The sequence below is a fragment of the Dreissena polymorpha genome, chromosome 2, assembly GCF_020536995.1.
Source record: "Dreissena polymorpha isolate Duluth1 chromosome 2, UMN_Dpol_1.0, whole genome shotgun sequence".
NCBI lineage: Eukaryota > Metazoa > Mollusca > Bivalvia > Myida > Dreissenidae > Dreissena > Dreissena polymorpha.
This window is the reverse complement of record NC_068356.1, coordinates 84,777,105-84,804,807: the sequence shown is the minus strand read 5'-3', so window position 1 is coordinate 84,804,807 and position 27,703 is coordinate 84,777,105. Positions and strand designations below refer to the sequence as shown.

General features: G+C 36.8%; 1 protein-coding gene, 2 long non-coding RNA genes and 1 other non-coding gene across 5 annotated transcripts in view; 1 reads left to right on the top strand and 3 right to left on the bottom strand.

The window, feature by feature from the left end:
• LOC127867884 (insulinoma-associated protein 1a-like) overlaps positions 1-27,703 on the bottom strand; it is a 499,447-nt gene that overhangs the window by 241,526 nt on the left and 230,218 nt on the right. The gene's annotated exons all lie outside the window — the stretch shown is intronic.
• On the bottom strand, positions 10,361-10,442 carry Trnas-cga (transfer RNA serine (anticodon CGA)). Its single transcript has one exon. It is a non-coding gene; the product is annotated as a tRNA-Ser (tRNA).
• LOC127867902 (uncharacterized) lies at positions 14,238-26,710 on the bottom strand. Its single transcript, XR_008043792.1, has 3 exons — positions 26,316-26,710; positions 25,475-25,530; positions 14,238-15,606 (listed from the first exon to the last, which is right to left on the bottom strand). It is a non-coding gene; the product is annotated as an uncharacterized LOC127867902 (long non-coding RNA).
• The window catches only part of LOC127867899 (uncharacterized), a 110,105-nt gene continuing 99,997 nt past the window's right edge, over positions 17,596-27,703 (top strand). The window contains exons 1-2 of the long non-coding RNA XR_008043790.1: positions 17,596-17,677; positions 23,204-23,285. This is a non-coding gene — a long non-coding RNA (uncharacterized LOC127867899). The remainder of the gene's footprint in view (positions 17,678-23,203; positions 23,286-27,703) is intronic.

The following is a 27,703-nucleotide window of genomic DNA, read 5'->3' as shown; positions in this document are numbered from 1 at the left end:
TTTTTCGCCGTTTTATACCTTTGTTTACTTCTGTTTATTTCTTAAATGACGCTCACTTTGCAGCCATATCCACGGCCGTTAATCACGTGCGCCACCTCTTTTTTAAGATGCATTAATAAATGAGCCAATGCAACGTCCGAGGTGGCGCTCGAGCCCGGATGTTTTCACATGTCATGGATAATTTTACAGGGTGATTAGGTTTTGTATGGGTTTGTTTCAACATATTTCGCATTATTTTTAAAATCGGGCAATGTAGTGCGAATTAGCGAAGATAAATTCAACCAAAAATGTACAGGAGCATACATTCAAAACACATTTAAAAACGTGATAACCTTTATAAGTTGTGGCATGGTAGAGTGTTAAAAAGCATTTCGATGAGTTTTTCCTGTGTGACGAGAACATTTCCACCCAAATTAATCGCTGACGACATCAAACTATTGCGTACAACATACATTACATGCTGCATGCACAAACATATTGGCTTCTTTCCGACTTAGTAGATAATTTTGAATTTTTCCAAAAGAGATGGAGCCAATGCTTAGGAGTTGGCTCTAATGATACGAGGAAACGCCAATTCAGGATGTATCAATTTACAGTCGTATCGCAATGGCATTATCACATGACGTCCATTTGGTAGATAATGATTTTTTTTCAACGAACATACAAAGGCCAAAATCTTTTCAGAACATGAACACATTCTATAGTAAATAAGTTTTTTAAAATATATAACAGATCAACCAATATGAATAAAATATATTGTACGATATATACCCAACATTTGTAATACTCAATAAAACCAATAACTTAATATTCAACATTCTCAAAATAATTCATCAACCGCAATATTTGTATACAGTATGGTAATTCACGAAATAAATATAAGATACAACTTCTTTTTGAAACGATGATTTATGTCCCGTAATCCAAATGCTTAATTTACTAAAAGGCCAAGGTCAACGAATCTTTATTAGGCTCATAAATGTTTTTTCCCCACGATCAACTCCCAAAAAATGAAGATAGCTCGGTATTGTCCGTTAAGTTTTTTGTATCATGCATGTTAAATGTTCTTTTCTTACAAAGATGAACGTCTAAAACCATCAAGAAATTATTAGATAACTTCTTTTTCTAATTAAAAACGCACGCGACTCAAATGCGCTGAAGTAGTCAACTTACACAAAATAATGTAAGTCTTGTAAACATAATATAAACCATAACATAAAATATAGCACTTAAAAAAGCTATAAATGTGCATTGGAGCCACCTCCTTTTATGAGCGCCACCTCATTGGCATTGGCTCCATCTCTGTATGAAAAATGCAAATGTATTTATTAGATCGGCTAGAAGCCGATGGTTTTTTGTACGCATTAACTTGTACAGTTTCAATACAATCGTTAAATGTAATGAGCGATTTAATTGGCTGGGAATTTGCTCGTCACACGGGCAAAAGCCATCGATTTGCTTTTTCGAAATCTACCATGACACAACTTATAAAGGTCCTCACATTTTCAAATGGGTTGTGATTGTATGTTTCTGTACATCTTTGGATGAATTTTTAATCGCTGAATAGCACTGCATTCGTCGATTTTTAAAATAATGCGAAATATGTTGCAAAAAAATATATATATAACGTAATCGCCATGTAAAATTTTCTGTTAAATTTGAAAAAATCCGGGCCTGAGCGCCACCTCGGAAGTAGCACTGGCTCATTTATTAATGCATCTCAAAAAAGAGGTGGCGCGCGTAATTAATGGTCGTGATATCAGTTAAAAGGTGATTATCGTTTATTTCGTATTTAAATTCGCTTTATATCTCGACTTTACTCCCGGCAAATAGTCTTAGTGGAGCTCTAATTAGGTCATCTCGCTAAGAAATTTCGCACCGAGAAAGGTTGAGATATAAAGCGAATATTACTATGAAATAAAAGGTAGTAACTTTCCTCCTAATCTGGCTGGAAAGTGAGCGGAATAAAAAAAATAACACAAGTAATAAAGGGTATAAAACGACGAAAAATACCTGCCTCGGAATGGACGTCGCCATCTTGTTTGTCACGTGATTACCCCCTCTGATTATAGTAAGGTATCTAAATGCACTTTGATAATACCATTCACTTGATACTTATTCTGTCTAAGTTTATTTTAAATATAACATATTTTAGGCGTTATCTTTTGTAACTTCATACACTTTTAAATCATTTTATAAAAATTTCAATCTTAGTTCCACGTTTTAAATTATGAAAATTTATTAATATGTAATAAACTACATTGCAAATGGCCAATTCGCATTTAATAACGGAATGGCTGACGTCAGAATAGAGTCATATTTTAGAATGTCTTCATGTAATTAGGTGGTTAGAAAACTTTGTGGAGATTAAATGCCAACACACGTAAACACCAATTTCAGGAGGATCTGATGTAAATAATCTGAGTTAGAGAGCGGAAAATTTAGCTATAATTATACATGTTTTATTTCATGGGACATAACTCAGATTTGCTTAATATGACTTGGCTAAATATTGAACTTAGAACGGATTGTATGACTATTAACATGTTTGCAAGTTATTTATTTTTATTTAAACTAATTGAAGTATGGAGCGAACATCGCTCTTCTCGACGCCGATCAATCGCCCGCTCGCCACGGATGTTCCTTAAATGTGTCATGTTGCTGTTTTTCTTGACGGGCGTTAATTATGTTGTTTTGATTTCACCTGCTGCAAGTGATAAAAAATATGAAGAAACAAGAAACCGTCGGAGACGGGTGATGATCCCCAAAGTTTTTTCAAAGTTGTCACAATATTGCACTATATATTCAGATGAAAGGAAACGTCTTGAGGCACAGTAGTTGGGGGGACAAGCATTTTTTATATACAATTTCAAAGGGCCATTACTCTGTGAAAAATCATCCGACCAGAAACCGCTGATAATATGCACATCTCCTCTTGGTAAGGAAGCTTCCCATAAAGTTTCATTGAATTCCGGTCATTAGTTGCTGAGAAATAGCCCGGACAAGAATTGCACTATATGTACAGTTCATTGAAAATTTCAAAGGGCCATTACTCTGTGAAAAATCATCAAACCAGAACCCGCTGATAATATGCACATCTCTTCTTAGTAGTGAAGCTTCCCATAAAGTTTCATTGCATTCCGGTCATTAGCTGCTGAGAAATAGCCCGGACAAGAATTGCACTATATGTACAGTAAATGGAAAATTTCAAAGGGCCATAACTCTGTGAAAAAGTATACGACCAGAACCCGCTGATAATATGCACATCTCCTTTTGGTTATGACGCTTCCCATAAAGTTTCATTGAATTCCGGTCATTAGTTGCTGAGAAATAGCCCGGACAAAAATTGTGCACGGACGGACACACGGACGGACACACGGACGGACGGACGGACACACAAAGTGGCGACTATATGCTCCCCCCCCCAAATCTTTTGGGGGATCATAAAAAGGAAGAAAAGCAAGCCTACAATTTAGTTTCGCACGCGCCAAGAATGAACAAAATACAACTTACAAGTATGGCTAAGAAGTAAAGGAGATATACTGATATCATCATGGAGATCTTCGTACATTTCTTCCTCAATATATTTGTCTACAAAACCTTTAAAGTAGGTGGTCTCGTACACCTTTTAATGAACAACATTCAAACTTGTAGGCATTGTTCTTTATTTGTTTGCATATGCCATTTTTATCGCCTAACATTAAACATTATACATTTCGCCCATTTATGAACTACAAATTCAATAATATTATTTATCAGTATTCATATCATTACTTATTGCATTTTTTGTATATGTTACCGCAAGATTATTTGGCGTTATATATAACTGTGTTGCCAAATGAATCCGATTAAATTCGAGGAATATGCAAAACAAAAGATTTACTCTGCGATGGTATATTTCAATGTTACTTAATTTATAATATACCCAAATGTGTATGTGTATTTCTTATAAAATTAATTTATACCAGAAATAATATGTATGGGTAAACTAAAAAACATAAAACAAACAAAATAAAAAGTTAATTTGATTTCGTTTATTGCAATGAGAGATTCGATTGCGTACAATTTTATTCAGTATTCACACGATATTTTAGCATTACCTTTAATATTAACTTCGACTTTAAAAAAGAAGCTTTTTAGGCAGTGTTAGCCATAGACACATTTAACTTATATTACGTGGTGCAACGTTATTCAATACTTTAAAAACATGCGGGATAACAGAGCCAACGGCGCTTTATTTCAGCTATAAAAACTTAGTTTTTCGTCATTGCCATCGTGATTTTATCTCGACTATTATCATCGCTATCATCATTGAAACTTTCATGTCATCATCTTTTGTCCGTCATAATATACATTAGTTCAGCCCAATAAAGGAGATACAAATGTAATCTGTTAAGGCTATAACACGGTAACCAATATTATGTGTGATATTAACTCATATTGTCAAGCAAGTTTATTGTGAATGCGTGTACAATTCATAATATGGATAAATTTTACGGTTGAATATACTGATGCGCTGCTTATAATACTAATGATTACCAATGGTGATACAGATGACGACGACGATGATGACGATGATAATGATGATGAAGATAATGATGATGATGATGGTGGTCTTGGTGGTGGTGTTGGTCTTGGTGGTGGTTGTGGTTGTGATAATGATAATGGTAATGCTGCTTCTCATGATGATGTTGTTAAAGGTGATGATGATGATAGCTTACATTAAAGTAAACCAGCTTTGGATTGCATTTGGAACAATGTTAGGGTAGCTTAACCAATTTGTTTCTGATTAACATGCGTTTGGATAGAGGATTCGTGTACAATGCATAGTTTCTGATTGCATTTTATTATAAATGGAACAGCATCAATGTTCATGCCAGTGTAACTGAAGCAATCAAATGCAAATGGTATTAATCACGTTTTATTTTACACGCATTTATCTTGCACAATGCTTTATTTTCTTAAATGTATCATGTTCGTTAGATCGGTTATCATCTGGCCTGTACACTTTCTTGTGTCTAATAGCATGGTCATTGTCGACAAATTAAGAGTCTTTTGGTGACTTCCTACTGATGCAATTGGTGTTTTGTTGTGTTCATATAGGGTAAATTTTCGACAATGAACAGGCAAATGGTTTAAAAAAATGCACACTTAGATGTTTTACTTGATGAAATACGAATTAGTTTTAAAAAGACATTGTTTGCATACACATTTTCCCCAAATTTCATTATAATGAACATATTTCAAACTAGATTGACACGTAGATAGATGGATGGATGGATGGATGGATGGATGGATGGATGGATGGATGGACTGGCTGGATGGATGGATGGATGGGCTGGATGGACTGGATGGATGGATGGATGGATGGATGGATGGATGGATGGATGGATGGACTGGATGGATGGATGGATGGATGGATGGATGGATGTATGGATGGATGGATGGATGGATGGATGGATGGAGGACTGGCTGGATGGATGGATGGATGGATGGATGGATGGCTGATGGATTGGATGGAGGATGGATGGATGATGGATGGATGGATGGATGGATGGAGGATGGATGGATGGATGGATGGATGGATGGATGGATGGATGGATGGATGGATGGATGGATGGATGGATGGATGGATGGATGGATGGATGGATGGATGGATGGATGGATGGATGGATAGATAGATAGATAGATAGATAGATAGATAGATAGATAGATAGATAGATAGATAGATAGATAGATAGATAGATAGATAGATAGATAGATAGATAGATAGATAGATAGATAGATAGATAGATAGATAGATAGATAGATAGATAGATAGATAGATAGATCGATAGATCGAAAGATAGATAGATTTATTTCAGTATAATGATACAACATCTACATACAAGATAAAACCGTAAAACAATAAAACATGTATGAGAAATACAAACCATGTCAATAACATCATACCAAGGATTTCATATAAAAGAGAACTTAATCTCTTATTTCCATTGTGGTCCTTTGAAATTGATGATATTGACATAGAGAGACATGAGATTAATATCACAGATTTGAGGAATAAAAGACAATTTTTAGCATAAAAAGAAGACATAGTAAAATGTGGATCAATTCAAATCTTACTATATAGACCTAAAAGGGTGATAACATATTAAGAAGATGGGTTTTAACTGAAAACTTAAAATTAGATAAACTTGAAATATTCCTTAAAGAGGAAGGAGGTTTGTTCCACAGAACACAAGCGCACAAGATTTAGCACCAAAACCTTTGACTTTTGGTAAAATATAGCACCAACTATAATTTGACCTAGTCATGTATGAATGAAGAGTGTCAGAGGGAACAAAGCTTTCACTCATATATTCAAGAGCCAAACCGTTTTTTTATTATGAAAACATGACAAAGGGTAGTTGGTTCCACTCTCCTTTGAACAGGTAATCAATTCAAATCATTAAAATGTTCATTACCTATATGTGACCTATGACAAATTGATGACAAATCGTATTCATTAATTTCGTTTGACCCGAGTTTATCTTTAAAAAATTTAGTAAATCATGATACCAAAAAGAACATGCGTGATCAAAATGACATTGGATTAGAGCCATGACCAGAAGTTACGTAGTGTGGAATGAGAGAAAATCACGTTTTCTTTACCGGAACTTTAACCTTGAATTGGACTTTTTAACAACAGAACTAGCCATGGAATCCCCAGACAGAGACTGATCCAGTGTAGCACCAAGATAGTCGACTGAAGAATTTGACTGAATATGAGTACCATTACAACTTAAATTGACAGAAGCACCTGACTTTAAGTGAACCTAGGTTTAGAACCAAATAGAGTTGTCTCTGTTTTACCTAAATGAAGAGCTAGTTTATTGACAATTAACCATTGACTGACAGACTGTAATTCATCGGTCAGTTCTTTTTCATCGAAATACCTGTTTTTTACCTGCAACAAGAATGTGACAAGAATGGCATAATCATAAGCATACAGAAGAAGTGTATTTTTAACCACTGCCTGCATATCATTCACATATATTAAGAACAGTAGTGGCCCCAAGATGGATCCCTGGGGAACACCGCAAGTAACCTTACCACTAAAAAAGAAAAAAACAGATACATCAACAAGTTGTTGCCTGTCAGAAAGGTATGACTGAAACCATTGTAAAACATCAGGACTAAGACCCATGGTTGCTTATTTCATAAGAAGAACTAAATGGTCTACTGTGTCAAAAGCTTTTTGAAGATCCATTTGAAAAACCAACTCTTAAGCCAGATTGAAATTTATATAATAAATCATTTTCTTTAAGATAAGTACACATTTGGTCAAATACAACACTTTTAAATTTGTTTGAGATTATACTTAAAATAGACACAGGCCGGTAATTACCTACTTCAGTTTTATCATCCTTTTTTAAAAAGAGGAACAACTCTAGCAGCCTTCAAATCATCTGGAACAGTACCTTGTATAAATGTACAATTTACAATATGTGTTAAAGTAAAAGTAATAATTGTTGCACTTTTCCTAACAAAACGAGATGGAATGCCATCTAGGCCAGTATATATATTTTCCCCTAGCTTATTTAAATACTTTAAAATACTATTTTCTGACATCAATGAAAACAAATAACTACTAGGTGTAATGCCTTTTGATGAATACAAATTAGATACAAACCGCTAAGCAGCTTGCCAAATCGGTTCACTGATGCATGTGGTTTTGCAGTACGATTAGATGCAACAGTACAAAAAAATATATGAAATTTTTCAGCAACCTCGAATTTATCTAAATAGATTTCATCATTTATTTTCAGACCAATGTTGCATGCAGTTGATAAATTGCCTTTTTTTAAAGGTAGACAAAGTTCCTTTAAGGATTTCCATAAGGATTTAGAATCATTTTTATGATTTTCAAAAGATTCACTTAAATAATTCTTTTAGCTTTAAAAATACAAATTAAAAATACAATCATTGGCTTTGTTTCTTAGTAGTAATTTAAAGTTAGCAAAATTTTCTCCAGTTCTGTGTTTCCTATACACATGAAAAGCACTATCACGATCATTTAAACACTTAATAATGTCTGGAGTAATCCAAGGTTCTGTCCTCCGTTTAATACGCATTTCACGAACGGGAGCAATATTATCAATGGCATTAAAAAATATAGCCTTAGAATAGTCCATGCTTTTCGAACACAATCACAAAGTATCACAGGTGTCCAGTCAATCGCCAGTAATGATTGGTGAATCTTTATTGTTGCGTTTCAAAGAAAGTGCTATAATAGTGTTATGTTTTCCAATATATTTTTTTATAAACTTTCCTTGTGCAATATGTAGAAAAATGGTCACTAAAACATGTATTTATAACACCTGAATGAGAAATATTTTCCGAGTCTGAAACAATAATGCGATCTATTGTAGTAAACGATGAATGTCCAACTTTAGTGGATGTATTAATTAACTGTTCGAAATGAAACATATTGAGAAAGGAGCAAACATTGGGAAATAATGCACACTTTGATTTATTTCGGGTACAACATCAATGTTTAAATCGCCTTATATAAGAGTTTCTTATTCCATAAACTGAGGTAAACTAGAACACATAGCTTAAAGAAATTCCAGAAATTTCAACTGTCTCGGAGGTCGATAGACGATGCCTACGAGTATAGACTTGGTCTTCGGAAGAAGAATCTCTGCACAAATAGCTTCCAAGTTTTCATGAAGGACATCACTTCGGATGTCAAACGCCAATGCATTATGAATGAATGGACAGACTCCACCACCACCTCTATCGCGACGAACAATGTTATGGTTCTGGATCTTAATTTCAGAATCTGAAACAGTTTCATCGAGCCATGTTTCTGATATTCCAATACATGCTGCACGGGAGTTTTGTGCCAATAGACGTATTCTCAACCTTGGATAGTAACGTTAGCATGTAGAAAGTGAAGTCCACGGTTTTTGAAAATGTTGTACTCACTATCACGTGTTTTACAGTCAACATTATCAGCAGTAGGTCCTGGACAAGGATATACATCCCCATATAAAAGTAAACAAATTGACAGGAATTTGTCATTACTTTTCATAAAATATAGTGAATTATAGTTTCTCTTTGATGTAAAACAATTGAAGTTGATGAAGTTACATTAGGTTACTATACAAGGTGGATAAATTTCAACACTTTCCACAATCCAATTGCTGTCCGAACACTGGTAAACTTTGCCACTGACAACATTATCCGAAACCTGGTAAACTTTGCCATTGACAACATTATCCGAAACCAAAATATTGTCCGAACACTGATTCACTATCATATCGAGTTGAGTGTGTCCATAAAAAGATCGTAACCAATAAAACGTTATGGTAAAAAGTATGCTTGTTAGTTCCATTTTACCACAAAATCACGCATTTAGACTGAATCCCTTTCTTGTTGAAATGTCCAATTATTAAAAAAATATGAACAATATTTAGCATCTGGAGGTCACAGACCACCAAATCCCACCACGTATTGCAAACAATCAGAATCGGAATATCTGGACAAAATTCAAATTCAAGTTCATCAAGTCATCGAAAAAAACATAACAAATTATAGCATTACATTAAAGATTGGGATATTAAAAAAAGGGAAAAAAAGTGTTTCCAATTCCTTAAAAATACTTTAAAATAAAAATGCTTGATGTAGCATCGTTGAAAGATGTTTAAAGATTAAAATAAATGTTTGGCCAACTGATTTAACTGTATGTTTTAAGGTAGCGCCACTGTAATTGGCATCTTTCCAACTATAATCTAATATATTATTTTCATAATCAGCATCATTTCAGTGAATTACATGCACATTATTAGGTAGGCTTTTCATACTTAAAAAATGTTCTGATTTTTTTCAAAACAACCACCCACACGCTCGGCTTTTGTCCAGTTTATTTGCACCCCTGGGGTATATGAACGTTCCATAATTCATCCAAATTTCCAAATATTGACATGCAGTTGGTGTGTGCAGATGCAGCAAAGGTGATAAGATAAAACAAGTATTCTTTTACAGACATATATTTTTTAAATCTTGTTATCTATGGAAGAGCGCCATGAAATGTAAGTGGTTTCAGCCAAGTAGAAATTGGTTTGGTTAAACACAAAGTGTCATAAAATTCAAAATAGTATCATTTAAGTAATATTTTGAACTTTTAAAAATGTGACACGCACGATTCGTATTTTCAGCAGTAAATCACCCATAGACATACGGGCCATTAGCCATAACATTTTTTTAATTTAAAAAATTGAAGAATAAGCACATATAAGCACAATAAACATAGCTTATATGCTATATTTAATCAAATTACGTTGCAAAAGAAATAAAAAGTGTCGCAAAAATTATGCGTTGTCGGCAGGATTCGAACCTGCGCGGGAAGATCCCAAAAGATTTCGAGTCTATCGCCTTAACCACTCGACCACGACAACTTCACGTAAGTACGTGCTTAAATTAGATATTTATAAGTAAACAGGTAAAAAGGCTCTTCGATCTTTGAAGAAATCGCGGGAAATCATTACAGTGGCGCTACCTTAATATGAATATCAAAATCGTCGTAACAAATAAAAAGTTTAAATCTTCAGTTGTTTTTGTCAAATACAACGTAGTTGAAACTAACTAATTAAGTTCACTTCACATTCCCTCGTATTTGTTCTCAGAGATTTATTATATGTTACGTTTTGTAGTTCCTATAAAGGAAAAAAAATGGAACGGACAAATAAAAAATGTTATACGTTATATAAATATTTTCACTAGTGCGTTATAAAACATTTAGAGTTTGAAAATGTTTTGTCTATTTTATAACGTTTTTTCCCAAAACAGACGTTACTTTCGGTATTATTATACTATTTAATGATCCTAAAATAATTTAATTGTGTGCGTAATATATTTTAAAGTTTCAACACGTTTGTGGCTTTTCATATTTATCTCACAATATGTGACTGTACCGTAATCGTTCATAGTTCATAAACGACACATTGTTACTAGCAATGTTCATTACTCTTAAATTACTGGTGTGTAGTCTATCATTCGATATCTCGTCATGCGCGTATTGCCAAGATAACGAGATTTGCATTAACTACCATTTTCTCGTGTCACGCATGGGACAAGTCCGTCCCTCTCAAGTAGTATTAATTTCTCTGCATAACGAAGGATAAAATATTCAACAACACCATATATCAGTTTCTAGTTTCTAGTCCAATTTAATGTCTGAATTAACTAATATTTCAGTTATACAAATACGTTGTGATTGCTACATGATTGTGTCTTTTTAATCTGTCCACCTCTAGGTCTAAACGCTAACTGCCCTATTCCCCTCTAACATTTGCCCCATGAAACTCTGTTATGAATCCCATTGGTCAGTGTTCTATGCTTGTTTATTTCTGATTGGCTGAATTACAACCTAGGATTGGAGAAGTCACTATTCAAGTATGCACCCGCTAATCAGCATTGTGATACCAATAAATAATGCAAATACAGCCCAAGGCTTGTGTTAACAGCATCGTAACTCCTTTGTTGTTAAACATACACCAGATCCAAATATTTAATCTTTTTGATATACTTGCCAATATTTCGTACATAAAGAAAACCCAAATATTTCACCCAATTTCTCATCGTTATTTGACACATAGGATCTTTCTTAACTCAACAATGCGGGAATAACGAGATTATGTGGGCGAAAAGCCGATATTTTTCATATCGCACAGATTAAGCCCCACACAATGCAAATACAGCCCAAGGCTTGTGTTAACATCGTATATCTAAAGAGAAATCTGCATAAATCCTAGTTTTTGATAAAAAGCTTATAGCTGTACCCCATGTCGTTGTCTTTCCGATCCTATCATTTTAAATTGAACTGATAACGTTTTATGTGCATCGAATTCCTGTGTCTCCTTGATGATTTTAATTATTTGATATATCCAAAAAATATAAGTTCATAAACCTCCTATGTAATCCTAAGATAATGTGCTTTGCAGGTGGATATTTTATTCACGTACACGATCAAAGCAGACTAGTCAAAAACGATAATAGAAAACAGTGACATGAAGGTTTGTTTAAGATTTTGGTTATTGAGTGATCACGTAAATATTTGACATTATAACCAGTGGTAGTTTGTTTACATTCATACGCTGGGTTTATTTGTCATGGATCGAAGTATATTCTTTATTCTCACATCGAAGAATTCGTTTGTGAATACGGGCCCGAATCTGAATTCAGTTAAACCGCAAAAGTGTCAAAACTAGTAAACTGCAGGAGTGGTAAAACTAGGATGGTAACTTTAAACAAGCGAACCACACAAAACGAACGCGTAAAAATAACTACGAAGTCTAACAATCTATCGCAAGCTGACATGTAAACTATACAAAATAGACAAATAAAGCGTATGATCAGTTTATGAGGTACACTAAATTCCAATCAAGTGTTGCGGGATTAAAATAAAGAAACAGAGAAACTAAACTAAACCGTTATATACAAATGTTCGTTGACGTGTGACGTATGAATATTCGTTTAGTAAATCATACAGCCCGGAAATCATTTATTCTCTTTTTATACACTATGATTTGCACTGATTTGCAATGAGCCCAGTTCATTTGATGCTTAAAGCTGGTATTGTGCTTTTAAAGCAGTAGATACGAATGTCTATCCTTATAGAGTTTTGGGAGTTTCATATGTGCGCTACATTCGACTACTTTTATATCATTTCCAAGCTTGTGACAAGTGTCATTGTTAATCCAATAAGTTTTAGACTGTCAAAGTACACACACTAAGTATTGAAAGCCATACATTGAGCTTTTGTCCGTGTACTACGTACTTCATCAGCAGAATGATTATCTACTATTGGGAAACGTTAACACCGCTAATTGTCGGGGTGAGCGATGTAAACGTACGGTCCCAGGTCTGCGAGAGTTGGTAGCGTCCCCGTCCTTGTTTAGCGCCGGTCTTAGTGCATGGATGTAAATAACCCCCTTGACCCCTCTCTCGAACAAATATGGCTCACGGTCCAGAATCCTAACGTTCTTCATTGTGATTGTGTGATTCGGTTTACAGTCAAGTATATGCCTTCAGACCTCAGATGATGTTGAACTCGGTCTCATGTGTTCCATAAATCGTGCTTGTTGATTTCGTTCAGTTTCACCAATATTGTCCATTGAACACTGTTCCTTTGGATGGCCATCACAGTTGTTATGGTAAAAAAGTCCGCAGATATCGTTCTTGTCTGGTTTGTCCTTAAGGTGAACTAGCAATTGTCTTAGAGTTTAATGTGGCTTAAAGACTTGGTTTGCCCTTGTACTCTCTTGCTCTCCGTACTGGACTTGGGTTTGCTGGCCTGTTTCTTCCTTTCTGCAGTGCCCATTCCGGATAGTGGCACAACTTCAAGGCCTGGCTGACGTGCTGCATTTTATTATTAATGTCCTGTTCTTCTGATATTATTGATTTAGCTCTGCCAAAAAGAGTTCTTACTACTGGCAGTTTGTGTTCATTCGGAAGGTGGGAGTTGAAATCTAAATATTGGTCTGTATGTGCCGGTTTTCTGTAGTGATTTTTAAGCTGCGGTCCGGTTGTCTGATTGTATTGGTGTAGAGGAAAGCTAGCGAGCCGTTCTGTTCTTTTTCCATCGTGAACATTATGTCGGGGTAAATGGAGTTGGTGCTCTGTAAACTCCTCGACATGTTCAACCTTCTGTTTTGTGTGGGTGTCATCTACGTATGTTAACATCGCTCAGCCCGACAATTAGCGTTGCTAACGTTTCCCAACAGTAGATAATCGTTCTGCTGATGAAGTCTGTAGTACACGGACCAAAGCTCCAGATATGGCTTTCAATACTCAGTGTGTGTAATGTGCCAGTCTAAAACTTATTGGATTTTATTGGAAACCACACAGTCAAAATTTCATCTAAGAAGTGTCATGGTTATTTGTAACAGGTACGCATTGAGTGACGCGACACTTTTTGTTTCGAGGCAACGATTAAGAGTAAGAGTGCTTAAGAAAAGCGTTAAAAGGCTCTTGTTTGCATCAATAGCATATGTTTAAACGCATTGCAAATATTTTACGACTTACGTTACAAACATTTATGACGAATATTGATAAAAGGATAATATATAGCAAGTTAAAGACCATTTAAATGTATTAATTTGTGGCGATTGTTAAGCATAATAATAAAATAAACAGAAAACATCGGATTCATATGTTTTACGTATTTTTAGTACATGATGAATAGAGCGGAATATCTGATGATGTCGTTTAGTGTGTAAAAAGTAGCATTGCAACACGCTTTTATTAGTATATTTTGAATATAGTCTGGTCTATTTTAATAATCTTCCTTCACTCCAAGCAAATATCAACCAACGTCAAGGAAGTATCACGGCAGTTACATTCAAACTCAAACAGAAAAGCCAAGGAAGGGTTCAAATCGATGACTGGTCGGCGTGCGCACAGACATGTTTTGATTGTCGGTTGCACCAAGGTTGAGATTTTTTCATGACGATCGTATTGGTTAGAGACTTATTGCGTTTGATTCCCGATGAATCAATCACTCGAAAATGTAGAAAATCATCAACAATACAAAAAACGAAACGCAAATGATATTCGGTCATGGAGGTTTCTCTGCACTGGTTGATGCATGATTGAGTAAGTTCTTGGACTCAGAGCCAGTTTGTTTACCTTGGAATTTTCGAAGATATCACATCTTCTTTATCAGCTGATTACTGGCTTACTGACGTCACAGTCACATGACCGGTAAAGGGTCACGTGATACGAGGAGAATGTCATACACCCCGGGTGTATCCCACAGCAGAGAACGTTCCAAAACTATACGGACTTCGAAAAATTCACAAAAAGGATACTCTTTAACGACTCATTGTATCAAGCACAGGGGGCGTACTGTACGTAACCGCTAAATACATTGCTTCGGTCATTAGCCCTTTGGCGGGTAAAACGGAACACCACATATTTAACTCGGGGGATTTCGTTCAGAAGATCAAGGATCTCGAAGTACCCCCAGGCACGAAACTGGTATCATATGATGTATCAGCACTTTTCACTTCAATTCCAGTACCTAAAGCACTCAGAGTGATCAAGAGCAAATTGGCTGAAGACATCAAACTCAACGAACGATCTGAGCTCAGTGTTGAACAATTGATTGAGATGTTAGACCTCTTCCTTAGTAGCACATATTTCATATACAATCAACAATTCTTCCAACAGAAGCAAGGTGCGGCCATGGGATCTCCTGTATCGCCGATCGTCTCGAACTTATATATGGAGTTCTTTGAGAAGCAGGCTTTGGAAACTGCCCGGAACACACCGTTCCTCTGTACGTGGACGACACCATGACAAAAATCAATGAATACGATATCCACGATTTCACGGATCACATCAACTCAAATGAATAACATAGTAAGTTCACATCAGAGGTGGAAGCATACGGTCGTATTCCGTTCCTGGAAATGTGTTCACGTAGCAGACGATGTGTCGACGAAAACCACGGTTTAAAGGAAGCCGACGTAGACCGACCAGTATCTGAACTGTCAGTCCAACCACCACCTTGAACACAAACGATCGATTGTACGCACCCTACTCCACAGTGCAAAAATCCTGTAAACAGAAGAAAATGACCAGAAGGATGAAATCGACATGTGAAATCCGCACCAATATTATGTGCAAACTTAAAAAAATATTGTCCATAACCGTATGGCAAAGGGCTACCAAATTGGGTATGTAGTGACATATAATAGTCCTCTACCAAGTTTTTTCAAATTAAGCCCCTGGGATCAAATTTGACCGTTCCCCAGGGGTCACAAAATTGCTTATATTGGGACTATTTTGTGCAAATTTTAAAAATCTACTTGTCCATAACCATTTGGCCTATTTCTACCAAATTTGGACTGTATAAAAATCTTAAAGTAATCTACCAAGTTTTGGTCCAATTATGCCCCTGGGGTCAAATTTGACCCTGCCCCGGGTGTCACCAAAATAAACATATGCTTAAATTCGGCCTATTTTGTGCAAACTTTAAAAATCTTCTTGTTCATAATTATAGAGCCTAGGGCTACTTAATTTGGTATGTAGTGACATCTAATAGTCCTCTACCAAGTGTGTTCAAATTATTCCCATGGGCTCAAATTTGGCCCTGCCCCGTGGATCACAAAACTGAACATATGCTTATATAAAGCCTCTCTGTGCAAATTTAAAAAATCTTCCTTTCCATAACCATTGGGCATAGGGCTACCATGATTGAATGAAGGAACTTTCATTAATCTTGTAGAACATGCGTAGATTTGATCTTCAGCATCTAAAAATATGTGAAATAGAAAGAACGACAATATCTATTGGAGGGAAAAATGTACCTACGTTATAAGCAAGAACCTGTGCGACAATTCCCGGGCTTTTAAGTCTGTTTAGTTAACACCGTAGTAACGTTTTCCATATATAAAAATGCTCACCCTTCCAACTTTAAGCGCCCAGTGGGACGAGGGATAGAAAGAGAAAGTCACATGCTTGAGCACATTTTAACCCATGTGCATTGCACTTTTTTTTCGCATAAAAAACAATGGAGCGATACAGGGCCATCATTGCCCTCTTGTTGTGTGTGTATTGGTGCATAGAATGCGCGTCTATATTGCATGTATTTGATAGGGTGTACATTTCAACGTATCTATAGCATTGCTATTTAAACAGGATATCATTAATTTTCGTAGATTATTGGTAGTGTTTTTCCGGTGTGTATATAGCGCAATGTATACTTGTGAGGAATACAAAAAAATAAAAATGAAAGTTTAATAATTTAATTTCAGAGTGTCAATCGTGTATATTTTCTCAAATATGAATATACACATTTTATTTAATATTTCATAGTAAACACCATTGCGAGTCATTTTTCAAACTGAATACTTTTATAAAGGAATAAGCTTAAAATTTCAGAACACAAAATTGCTGTGTTAAGCTCTTTACAAAGACATACATTCCAATCGCATTTTGGTCGTTCACGAAAAAGCACAAGAAAATGTTTCTGACAAAGATTCAAACGTGTCATAACAAAACTAGTCATTAAACGGTTTAGCCTGTCACAATGTGGACACTCTGTTTAACTGGAGGCCTTAATACTTTGATATTTTTACAGCTTTTTTTAAATGAACTGTTATAAATTGAAGAATAAAATACAATGGTGTTGTGTGTTTGTTGTTTAACTTATATTGATATAAATAAGTTTATTTGACTTTCAATCCACATAAAGAAGCTACGATATGTATCCATGTGATTTTTGACTTTTTAAGGAATCCGTGCGCTAAACTTTATATTTATTTGTTGCGCCAACTCGAGTGGGTTTATAAGTGTGAACATAGCAATATGTTTTAAAAGTCCGTGCCCTTCCATGCATTTTTTAGATACATATTTATGAAAGCCATTTGTATAAACGACAACTTATGGTATATTTCTGTTATGTATAATACCTTTCCATGTTAAAACGTAAACCATCACTAAAATGCACAGCTCGATCGTTATCTTCTTATTGATTCAAACTTTCAATCAATTTATTATTTAAGCCGTTTTATAGTTTATTTAGGGTTGTGCCAACAATCCCACCGACAATCTATGTCAACACTGAAATCTTAGTTTGGATTGCCTTTATGTGAGAAGAAGCGTATTTATTTGTTACGTTTTTACCGTATTGAACTTATCATGTTCGTAAGAATTATGTTCAGTTCGTTTGTGTTTTTTATTTTTTATTGCTCTACATTGCTTTATTGTTGTTTTGGATGTATGATGTCGTATTGCCTATGTTCATTCGAAACTTGCCTTAATTAAAACACAAGTGAATGGTAACTTATACTTTCTTGTAATGTTTATTGCTCTTTTTTCATATATTACTTACATGAGTGCGTATCGACTTTTCATATATATATATTCCTGGAGAAAATTGCCTATATCTCCGTGTAACTGTTATTTCTATGGTTATAATATGCAGATTACGTGTATCATAACAACTGATTTTGCCTCCGAGGAAAATACTAAACTACTTTTGAAATCATGTTAAATATCAACGTGTATCTGTTCATGGAAATACAACATATTTACATATTTACATTACTAGACTACTAAGGGTATGTGCATCATACATGTAATGTTTTAATATACACAGCTAGTAATTATGCAGAGAGAAAGTAATAACGGTACTTGTTTAGTTCGTTCGAGCAACTGTCCCTTATTGAAAATGTATGTTGGTTTTGTATTATAAAATAGCACAAACGCTGCAAAAGAACAATCCCCAACACAAAAATAAATATACGTTTTGTAGTGTTTCATCTACAGAATACACTAGTTAGCACCATTAAAGGAACTCCATTTAAGGAACAAACACCATTGAAGGTTATACTGGTTTTATTTACATCCGTACTCGTCAAGCATACAAAACAGTCTGTCCCTGAACATGCTATCAAAGAGGCATTCATGCCGTAGGCGTGTCCTGCAAGTAGGCGTGGCCAGTGCAAGCTATACCACAATCCCTCCTTTTTTTCAAACCAAATAATGCATGATCAACAAATACATACTCTTAACATAAACCCATACGTTCACAAACAATTCATGATAACAAATTACACCATGCATTTATGAAACAATCTAAACTAAATTTAATCAAAACAAAAACATCACAAATGAAAACATTTTATCAATGAAAATAAAATAGCACGCCGCTTGTACTAGCAATGTTCTCACACAATTCCCTTTTATCGTTAACATGAAAGTAATGAGCGACCACACTGGCTGTTAATAAATTTCCGTTTATAAGCCATTTTACACTCGGAGCATGATACACATGTCAGTTTAATAGAAATTTACTAGCATCCGCGGGATAAGCGCCACGTGTGTTGTCTCGAATGAACACCAGTAAATTACATGCCTATTTAGCGGTGCATTTACACCAGTTTGAAATCATTAAATTTCTCGGGCATTTTCCGAACCCTTATCGGTCTGTCTTTACCCGCAGATGATACATTAATTTGACAATGTTCACTTTTAGAATTGTTTACATTTGAGTCTGTCTGAGGATTGTGTTCATTCTTTTTTTTCATATGCGTTACATTTCGCCGATACTCGGTACCATCATCGGCACGTACAACCACGCTATTCCCGTTCTTATCTATAACTCTGTACTTATCGGAACTGAACGGAGTGTCGAGTTTATTGTTTCTATTTTGCTTCAGAAGAACCTTGTCGCCTGGTACAATTTCGCTCTCTTTTGCATTTCGTTTCGCGTCTGAGTATACTTTCCCTTTCCCCTTTTTCTCGGAATCACGATCACGTATTTCGCTATCTTCCCGCCTATACGTATTAATTTCAGGAACACATGTTCTTATCTTACGACCGAACAGCATCTCAGCAGGTGACATACCCGTTACTGAATTGGGTGTGCTTCGATACATTATCAGGTAATCATCGAGGTCTAATCGCCAATTACGATTTTGACTTTGAGATATGCGTAATCGCTTTAGTATTGAACGGTTCTGACGTTCAACCTCCCCATTTGCTTGCGGCCACAAGGGAGTATTTCGCCTGTGTTCGATTCCTTGAGACTGCAAATAATTTTCGAAATGCTCGCAAACAAAACTACTAGCATTGTCTGTACGTAGAGATAATGGCAAGCCATGCGTCAAAAACCATTTCCTTAATATTGACACTAGTTTTTCGCTAGTTATTACTTTGGTGACCTCAAGCTCTACATACCTACTGTAATAGTCGACACAAACAAAAATGTAATCACCTGATGGCAACGGACCTAATACGTCCGCGGCGAAATCTTGCCATGGGGCACTTGGTAGCTCGGTTCTCGTCATCGGTTCGGGATTTGTTGACTGGCTTACCAACTGACAGCCATAACACGTTTTACAGTAATTTTCAATTTCCTTATCAATACCCGGCCACCAAACTTTGGTCCTCAAGTTGCTTTTCATCAACACGATTCCCGGATGACCTACGTGACCTAAGTCTAATACGCGTTTGCGTAATTCACGCGGGACAACGATTCGCGTACCCCTAAGTACTAAGTAACCAATTACACACAGTTCATCTTTGATATGTATGAACTGATTTTGCTCGTGTTTATCCCACGTCCCGTTCGTCACGCTTTCGCGTAATCTGCTTATCTCATCATCACGAAATGATACCTCTTCTATTTCTCGAGTGGTCATAGCACTGGGTGTTGCTTCGCGCGCAACAAATTTAATGTATTCGTGGTCATCTACACTATCTATTGTCCTAGAACTGTGCTTGAGCGGAAGTCGCGACAGTGCGTCTGCAATATTGTCTCGACCGTTCACATGTTTAACCGTAAATCGGTACGGTTGCAGCCTAAGAACCCATCGCTCAAGTCTAGCGCACGGTTTTGACCTTGGTCCGTAAATGTATTCAAGTGGCTTGTGGTCAGTAAGAAGCTCGAACTCGATACCATAAAGCCATGGATGAAAACGCTCTAATGCCCACACTACGCCTAAACCCTCTTTTTCAGTTTGTGAGTATCTCCTCTCAACATCAGTTAAGCGTCTACTGGCAAAACTTATTACGCGGTTTTCCCCATTTTGAACCTGCACGAGCACAGCACCTAGTCCTACAGGACTCGCATCGACTATGACCTTTGTCGGCGCGGTTTTATCGTAATACCCCAATGTTTCGGCACATGCTAGCCTTCTTTTTAATTCTTTGAACGCGTCCTGTTGAGACCGACCCCATTTAAACACCGTTTTCTTTCTTAACAGATCATTTAACGGCGCGGAAATCGTAGACAAATTCGGTATGAATCTTGCGCAAAAATTCACTAAACCGAGGAAACTTCGAACCTCGCTCGCGTTTCGCGGCTCAGGCGCGTTTACTACAGCATCGACCTTGACCTGCGTTGCCCCTATCCCTCTCTCAGACAGCTCATGACCCATAAACACTAACTTATTCATGTAAAATTGACATTTTTCCTTGTTAAGTGTAAAACCTTTGTCTCTCAATACACATAGCACATTATTTAAACATTTATCATGTTGTTTTTTCGTTGCAGTATGGACAATAATATCATCGGCAATGCTGTTAACACCCTCACAGCCTTGCAATGTTTGTTGCAAAATCATCTGGTACATCTCTGGAGCACATGATATTCCAAACATTAAACGTTTATACCTGAAAAGTCCACTGTGTGTTGTAAACGTCGTGATTTCTCGTGATTCTGGGGACAGTTCAATTTGATGATACGCGTTTTTAATGTCCAGTTTGCTGAAATACTTGCTGTTATTCATTTCCTGCAACACTTCGTCCACTGTTGGTATTGGATACCTAGTCCTTTGTATGACTCTGTTTGCCTGCCTCATGTCAACGCAAAGTCGAATGTCGCCATCATTCTTTGGTATTATGACGACAGGGGACACCCACTTCGACGGTTCACTTACGGGTTCAATGACATCTGAGTCGAGTAATTCTTTGATTTTAGCTTCCAACTTCTCTCGTAACTGATATGGCACGCGTCTGGTCGGTTGCACTACAGGTGTTACAGCCTGGTCAATGGGCACTTCAAGTTGATAACATTTCAGTTTTCCAAGTCCCGTAAATAATTCGTTGTAATTATTAACAACATCCGATATTCCAGGGGTTTCCATTTGACGCACTATTTTAAGTACGCCAAGTCGCATAGCTGTATCACAGCTTAATAAGGACTGTCCGGATCCCTCAATGACAACAAATTCTGCATCATCTACCGCTACACCCTTGTAAACAATCGTTGTCCAAAATACACCAGCAGTCTTCAGTGGTTCCTTAGATCCATAGGCATACAGTTCTGTTTTCCTTGGCTCGTCCCTGCATTTTATGTCATTTCGTTTCAAGAACTCCCACGTTTTCCTATCCACAATGTTGCAGCTGGAACCGGAATCAATGATCGCCTTTATTTGTACACCACCAATTTCGACCATTATCGATGTTGCTGTCGGGTACTTATTTTGTACAGTAAACGTGAACTGTCTGTCATCAGTTGTGTCCACAACTTGACGCACAGTAGGCGGTTTCTTTTTCGACTTTTCACCCGATCGGCATTTAATCGCAAAATGTCCTATCTTGCCACACTTATTGCAGTGCTTTCCACGCGCTGGACACGTGCTGTCTTTTGCAATTTGACCCCGTTTCCCACATTTAAAACATTGAACGTCATTTTGAATACGATTTTTCCGTGCAAACGTACCTTTTGTTGTTCGGCTTGTTGTTGTGTTTACCGCCTGTGGGCTTTGCTCAATGCATTTTGCCTGATGTTCAGCATTTTCTAATGTTCTCGCAATGGAACGCAATTCTGTCAGGGTTAAATCCCGTCCTTTTTGCAGAAGTTTCCGTCTTAATTCACTTGAAATGCACTTCTCAATCACCTGATCTCTAATTTGCTCATCTGTGTTCTCAAATTCACACGTCTCTGCTTTCTGTCGCAACCGTGTGATATATTGATCTACGGATTCTGTCGGCGACTGATCTAACTTCCGGAACATATGTCTTTCGTAAGGAACATTCGATTGTGGCGCGAAATGCTTGCTTAGCGCATCGACGGCTCTAGCATAAACGTTTGCTCCCTCTCCTTCCGGCAAAGTATAGAATACATCCTGCACTTCCATGCCAGCCATGTGAAGCAACAATGCATGTTTACGGTCATTGTCTTTAATTCCTTTCCCGACAACATACAGTTCAAACGCTCGAAACCAACGTTTCCACTTTGCCGCTAATCCCGACGGTTCACCATGCACATCGAATCGGGGCAAATAGTCGTTTTCTTTTTCCATCATTTAAGACAATGTAATTGAACGTTTAATATCCTCGTCGCCAATTGTAGTGTTTCATCTACAGAATACACTAGTTAGCACCATTAAAGGAACTCCATTTAAGGAACAAACACCATTGAAGGTTATACTGGTTTTATTTACATCCGTACTCGTCAAGCATACAAAACAGTCTGTCCCTGAACATGCTATCAAAGAGTCATTCATGCCGTAGGCGTGTCCTGCAAGTAGGCGTGGACAGTGCAAGCTATACCACACGTTTTAACAAAGTATGCTTTTTCATATTAAGCTTTTTACGGGGCCACGTCCCCATTTAAATATGAATTTTATTCAAATATGGCTTTTGGTTACTTGCCTGATTATAACGCATACATTTGGCTTTATTCTTTTAATGTCCATAGGGGTTAACGGAGAGAAAGAAAGGATTGCTAAAATAAATTATGAACGAAATCATTGATCGCTGTGTGCCTCACATGCCTCAAAGTGAGTAAATAATTTCATTAGTCCATTTGGACGGTTTAGTGTTGTTGTTACATAGCACTTGTTAAAGCTTTAGCGGCTTTTTGGCTACAGGTTAAATGTAGTGTTAAAAATGAATCGATTGTATTGATAGCATGTGCATGCCTATATTATGATAAGAAATAATGCTTATTTATATGATTTTCAATGCTGTTTTGATCAATTACACCTAAAAGTTGAAACTACTAATTCAAAAAAGAAATTGATTGCATTGTGAAATTTATTTCAAAAATATTTTCATGCATATTGCCAATATTTGTAAGTAAACCGTTTTGAGACTCCTAGGAAGTGAACCGTTATAAGCCCATATTTATGTCCAAATTTTATACAGCTTTCATGCGTTTTTATTTGTGTTCAGCCTTGAAAAGCCTGTGTTCAGCCTTGTAAAGCCTTAGTAAAATACATACACGTCAAAAATGTGTTTCTTTAATCTTTAGTAGCAACCATTAATGATTCCAAAACTTTAATTAATTTTCTATTACATGTTTGTAAAATATTAAATTTATTTGTTTTATTTTACGAGTGATACATGAAATAACTGTTATCAATAATTGCGTAGTCACGAGTAAACAATTTATGTTTCAATAGTGAATAATCAATCCAGTATCTACCTTAGCTTCCAAATACATGTTCTTTCTATTTGATGTTCTATTGTATGTTAACATTACTCAAATGGTTGAAATTGAGAATTTCGAAGGCATGACGACAAATATTTTCAACGATTTTTGTCACGTTTTTCACTTTTTGAAACATTAAATTACCATTCTTCAATCATATTATACGAGTTTTAAATAACTAATACAACTGCTATAATATAACAACGACCACAGAGTTTTACTTGGCTGTATGTTCGCCGTGTGTCTATATAGTCATTCTTATTATTAGTAGTATTATTATTATTATACCGGATTTATATAGCGCTCTTTTCATGCAAGAGTGCACGTTCAAATGCGCTTTACATAAGAACATTTTACGTATCGCAGATACAAATACATTTTGCAACACTGTTTCAAAAGAAATCGATCAAAACTACTCATTTATACTTTAAAACTACTCTATTATACCATATGCACTACGTAAAAAACATGCACAGTTACCATAGATTAAGTAACCATAGGTTAAAGTTTGAATATGGCTCTCGTGTGTCAAAAAAACTGGGCACCACTTATACAAACATTGTTTTCCTTAAGACGCCACAGTCAACACTTAATGTCGTCTTCGAATCGGTAATGCGTCCAAAAACTAGGTCACCATGTAAAATGTTAGTTAAACCTTGTTTCCGCTCATATTTAAGACTTAATCTTGACGAAACTGGGTCAGCTAGTTTATCTGGATAATGCCTAGGCCAAGTTTTAATCTTGATCTCGCGCGTCTGAAATTTGGTCAAATGTGTCACTACTATAGCAGCTGCATGTATGACTCAATCTCGAAGAAACGTTCGAGACTTTGATCTTGACAAAATCAAAGCCGAGTTCGATTCTTGGCTTTCAAAAGCTATATTTTCATGTCATATCTTAGAAAATCAGTATTTTCACTTCAACGGCCACACTTATTTCAAATAATTGATACAACTTCGTAATAATGTATATCTCGAAAACGTCTTAGTGAGTTCGAATATGGGAACTTGCGTTAAACTAGATAACCAGGTCAAATCTAAGACAAACATTGATTGTTTTCTATAAACTACATACATGACTCAAACACGATGATTCTTGATCAGAATGTTAATATTGGCAACATCTATATCGTGTTAAAACCAATATAGATCACGTTCACGAAACTCGTTCACAAGGTCAAATCATAAAAAATAAGTGTCATTGTTTCCATAGCCTTAAATATTACTCAAACATGATAAATCTACATCTAAATGTCTTTTTTTATATGGTATGTTGGGTCTTTTGTGTACTACTAGGTTACCGTGTCAAATCCTAAACAAAACATTGCTACCCATCAAGAAGAAACTGCGGAGACTCGGTATTGATGAAAATCAACAAAAATGTTTGTTTTACAATATAGGAACCGGCAAAAGATTTAAAAACGTTGCTATTAATCTGGAAGGCACTTTTTGGAATATGGTTCACTTGTAGTGTAATATTAGGTAAACGTGTAAATAGATTAATAATTGATGTAACTTGAGTCCCTTTTATATTTACCTCGGATACGGCTGTTTGCATGGATATATTTATTAACGTCTTGAAGAATGAAGAGCCTGCAAAATCCAAAGTCTTAGAATTATGGGTTGTTGAATACGGGTTCTGATATTAGTCAATTAACCTGTAACTCACATATCAGCATTAGTTTCCCACTTCCAGTAAGTTAATATGTATGTATGTAATTCATAACGAATGCATACTTTCCTAAAAAGATGAGTATCAGTGAGAACAGTAAGAAACACGCATTATTTACGCAATTAAATGGTGTGTTTATCTGGTAGTAGACATCTAAAAATAAGAAACCTTAAATCATAAGCCCCTTTTTTTAAATAACTTACAAATCAAACTCATATAAAACAAATCCTTATTTCATTTTAATATATTAATATCTATATCCCACGATCACTCGATATGTAACATTTTAATCTTTGATAAAGATATGTGTCTTGTCGTCAGCGCTAGCCTTCGGACAAATGCCGTCTTTCCATTATGTCGGTAGCGGGTAGTTTATAGACTGCTATACCTTATGTTCTTATCATTATATCACTTTCGTAATTATAAAAATATATAATAATGTGTTTCGGTGTAATTGTTTACAATCGAACTTTCCATAAAGAACGGGCAAGTATAACGACGCAATACAACAATATATCGTAATATGACATTTTTACGATACAAAATGTACCAATAGCGCGTTTGATCAGTTTATAAGGCTCACTTAATTTCAATCGAGTGTTTACAGATGGCTTTTAAACCAGAATAAATGTGCGTTATCATCAGATGATGTGGCAAACTGATCATTTGGATAGACGCAACCGTTTATTTAGACTGAATTATTTACCTTGTTTTCTGACTTTTGCAGAAGCATCGTAGACTACTCTCAATTTCGTCGTGGTCGTATCTGCTGTAATCACTACATGGTGAGGAATATAATGCTTTGATCCACTGTATGAATTACGTTCAACCTTTTCGATAATACCCTTTTCAACTTGGTCCTTTATCACGTTATCATATCTTTCCATCAAATCAGATTCTTTTTGAATTCTTTTCACAAGTGACCTAAGTCGACCCAAAGCTAACCCGCGATTTTCTGGGAGTTCCTCACTGTTACCTTTCCAAGGCCATGTTACGCTATATCTACCATTCTCTCGCCTAAATGTCTCTTTGAAGTTTAGCATAGCTTTTTCGTCATCACCACTTTCAGGTGAATCTATAATTCCGATGGTTTCGATATTCCAGAACTCTGAGTAGTGTCCAGAACACCTACCACCTCTCGGAGTAGGTGACCCACAGCGACGAAACTTGGCAGACTTGTTCGGCCCGATGGGCCACGCATGCCAAAAGTGCAATGCGGCGTCTCAGCGCACCGCTTCCGGTGAAAGTGTCGCCGAAGGTACGCTAACTGGCACGTATTGGCCCCGTTACCCCATAATAGGAGCCTGAAGTCGCGATTATCTCTCGGTTTAGGTGACCCACAGCGACGAAACTTGGCAGACTTGTTCGGCCCGATGAGCCACGCATGCCAAAAGTGCAATGCGGCGTCTCAGTGTCACCGCTTCCGGTGAAAGTGTCGCCGAAGGTACGCTAACTGGCACGTATTGGCCCCGTTACCCCATAATAGGAGCCTGAAGTCGCGATTATCTCTCGGAGTAGGTGACCCACAGCGACGAAACTTGGCAGACTTGTTCGGCCCGATGGGCCACGCATGCCAAAAGTGCAATGCGGCGTCTCAGTGTCACCGCTTCCGGTGAAAGTGTCGCCGAAGGTACGCTAACTCGCACGTATTGGCCCCGTTACCCCATAATAGGAGCCTGAAGTCGCGATTATCTCTCGGAGTAGGTGACCCACAGCGACGAAACTTGGCAGACTTGTTCGGCCCGATGGGCCACGCATGCCAAAAGTGCAATGCGGCGTCTCAGTGTTACCGCTTCCGGTGAAAGTGTCGCCGAAGGTACGCTAACTGGCACGTATTGGCCCCGTTACCCCATAATAGGAGCCTGAAGTCGCGATTATCTCTCGGAGTAGGTGACCCACAGCGACGAAACTTGGCAGACTTGTTCGGCCCGATGGGCCACGCATGCCAAAAGTGCAATGCGGCGTCTCAGTGTCACCGCTTCCGGTGAAAGTGTCGCCGAAGATACGCTAACTCGCACGTATTGGCCCCGTTACCCCATAATAGGAGCCTGAAGTCGCGATTATCTCTCGGAGTAGGTGACCCACAGCGACGAA